We start from the raw sequence: 3,518 nt of genomic DNA, 5'->3' as shown, positions 1-3,518 counted from the left end.
GATAACAAACAATTCAGCCAGCTGAGCTAGTGATCAGCAACCTGAATAGCCTCAGTAAAATGTCCAAAGGGACAGCGTGTGGTATGAGTTAGAGCAGAGGTTGTCCTGAGTTCCTGGAGGCAAGTATTACAATATTTATAGCTCCTATCATGCCAAGTGGACAAGCGATGTGTTTGTCCTTTCCCTATAAATTCCCTCCCAGCACCTGCAAAACAAGGTATGCCTGAATGCCTGCCCTCTCACATGCTGCCAGCGATGTAGGTCAGAGCAGGCTTTCTTCTGTGGCATGGCTGAGGGGACTCTCTCTACCTGTTTTTCTCTTGTTAAGTACACAGTAGTGACTGCAGTCTGGCCCGCAGCTTCATGATGCCAGAAATCCCTCCTGGTTTCAATCAGGTTTTATATGGAGTGGGTTGTTTAATGTTAGTAGGACAGAAAACAATTACTGAGAGGCTAAAGCTAGGGATTGGGTTTGTTTGATACTTTGTGGATTGTCCAACATTGTTTTCAATGAAGCTGTGCACTGTGTTTCCCTTTCGGCTCTCTTCTCTCCACTGCCAGTTCCCTCATTCTCACGCTGTAAATGCTGTTTTGTCTGTGCTGTAAAAAACTGCAGTATTGTGGAAGTGTTGGACACAAAGGGTTTACAGCTGTACTTGACTACCCAGCTGTGGGAAGAGAATGGGGTCCTGACAGCCTGGCCAACTACAGTCATTTGACAACTGTGTTTGACAGAAGTGTTCCACAGAAGTTTGTTGCTCACTGACTGAAGTACTGATGTGACAAATAATAGGGCTGAGAGCTTCAAGCATACCTGAGTTAATTGGTTAATATAGGAAAATTGGTGCTGAGTGGTGTTCTGTGCAAGCACCAGCTTATTTCCTAGCCAACAGGTAGAGCCCACATCCTTCAAACACATAGTGCTTTGCTGACAACACTGGGTCCTCTCACAGCAGCACCTGCAGCTACAGCTCTGCCAGTTTGAAGGTTTTCAGGATTAGCCCAGGTCTCCTGCACAGCTGCAGTATCTTGCTCCTATTTTACATCCATTGAAAGATTTTTGAATGGACTTCAGAAGCCATTAGGAACCCAAATGTCGACTTGCACTTGCAAAATGTCTCTGGCTAATGTTTTCCTACTGATGCTCTGCTTTGCTCCCCACCTGCCAGAGTTTCCTGTGACCTATTTGAAATATCACTTTCCTAAGTGAAAATGTGCCTCTCTTTTTCAAACTTGCAAAACTCACAAAAATAAATAGCCTAATTTGGCCAGTTAATAGCCCTCTCCTGGGGCTCCTCTCAGCAACTAAAAGGCCTTTTAAACACAACATTTGTGACTGCGTCATTAAAGCTCTGCATGATCCAAGCAGACTAAACCAAAAAGAAAGAAATGCCTTATTTGATCTAAGTTTTATTTTTTTTTTAAATAGTGACACTAGAGACCCATTTATTTTTAATTACACAATTGCTTTATTAAAAGCCTAAATCCTGCAGTCTCTAGTCATTGCTCAGGCAAAACTGCTATCATAGAAAGAAGGACCTGTAGGAGTCAATCCTAAAAATAGGGCAGCTGACAAAGTCTGCCTTTCAGATGGGTTTGCTTTAGTTTTGAAGGATTTCCCAAATTAAGGAGAATTTGCCCCTACTTTGCTTTTCAGTTCTGTGGCAACCTGAAAGCTGAAGGTAGGGAAGCAATCACTCCAGAAAGCAAAACCAGCAGCAGTTTTCATTTCAGATTGAGCATAGTGCCCTTTCCAACCTTGGACACCACCCTATACAAAGCTATCTTCAATGTTTACTTGTGTGATGAAGTACACCTGCTGGTTAGCCCTGGCTCTATTAAAAAACACCTCTGAGCCTGAGCCATCCCTACACAGGTAGGCCTGAGCATTGGCTGGGGCTGTCCTTCAGCTGCCCAAAGCAGCTATTTGCCAGATTACCAGCCCCAAAACATCCCATACAGCCTCTTGCAGCCATCCCTGGGGTCTGTTCTGCCTGTACAGAGCAACTGGCACTGCTGAAGCATAGAGGCCCATCAAAGTCTTGCACAGGATAAGAAATCCAGCTATTAGAAGACAGGGAAAGGGTAAGCTGATCCCGTGGCTCCCCTTTTTGCGCTTGTACCCAAGCTGTGTTATCCACAGGCATTTCTGTTTTTGGATTCTTTGAGGGGTAAAACTCTCTGCTAGGTTAAGATACTGCTGCTAGCAGTAGGAAAGGGAGCAGTCTGGCCAGCCACATATGCTGGATTATGTTCCTGGGCTGAACTCCAGAGCCTTCAATTTTATTATCTAATTATCCGACCAAACTCATTCATCTTTATTTTTCATCTTACCCCAAGACCCTTGTTTAAACATAGCTCTGCTATGTGAAGCGCTGCCCAGGCACTTTGCACTTGGAAGCACTCACGGTTTCTCAGCTCAGACTGTGTTTTCTTAGAGTAAAGGATGCATGGCAGAAATCCCAGCTGACCATGGCTGCAGAGATCTACACTGGGCAATGAGAGGGACCGAGATGGCTGTATTATCCCAGGGAACTGTACCATAAGTGCAAGAGAGGTGACATAAATTCTCATTTTATAGCACAATAGCATAGCTACACATAGTCTTCATCGTCAGCATAACAAAGTATTGCTAGGTTGCATGCAGGATCATTCACAGTGTGGTGTGGCTCAGAGCACTTTGTGGTATGGCACGCTGTTATATGGTTTTATGGCCAAGAACAAATGCCTACAGTTAGGGGAAAAATCCAACAAGTTAATGATACATCAGTAACATATCTCTGGAACCCACAAGGGCACCAACTCTGGTCTTCCCCCGTTTTGCTCTTCAGGTCAAAGCGGGAGCTTGGCCCTGTTCCCATCCTCGCGTGACATGGTGCTGTGTGTCAGCACACCGCACCCGGCCATGGCACGCTTAGCACCGCACGGCCGGCCCGAGGCCTCCCACCAATGTTACTGCCCTGAGTGTGACTCACGTTCCAGGTAGGGACAGAGGCTACCGATTAGCTTAACCCTGCCCCTGGGAGGAGCCTACCATATAAATATGCTGCTTTGCCTGTGTCCTTGTCCTCATTTTCTGAGGGAATGTAGGTTCTAGGAGGCTCAGGTGGCACCCAGAGCGGGTAAATGATTTCAGAGGGCTAAAGCAGAAAACTTTCCTTCAGATCCAGCAGCGGCCTTATTTGCTTTCCAGCTTGCATGGGCTGTGCTGGGGAAGGGAGGAGACAGATGGCAAAGGTTACGAGGCACGAGGAGACACGGAGAGCAGCCCTCAGTACAGCCCTTCTTCCTTGGGGGCCTTTTGCAGAAGGAACCCCTCCGTGCTGCTTCCCAGCACGCACCCTGCTGAGCTAGAGGCTCGGTCCCGTAGGAGCCAGGAGCAGCGCCGCTGGCGGAGCGCACCCTGCCCGCGGGGCCCGAGCTCCGGCCTGGCGGCAGCGGCACGACTGGCGCTGCGGGACGCGTTGGGTGCGGTGCGGTGCCGTGCGAGGAGCCTGAGAACGGGAGCTGTCAGCAGG

This window comes from Meleagris gallopavo, chromosome 9, assembly GCF_905368555.1.
Source record: "Meleagris gallopavo chromosome 9, MGAL_WU_HG_1.1, whole genome shotgun sequence".
Classification (NCBI taxonomy): Eukaryota; Metazoa; Chordata; class Aves; order Galliformes; family Phasianidae; genus Meleagris; species Meleagris gallopavo.
Note: the sequence above shows the minus strand (reverse complement) of the source record.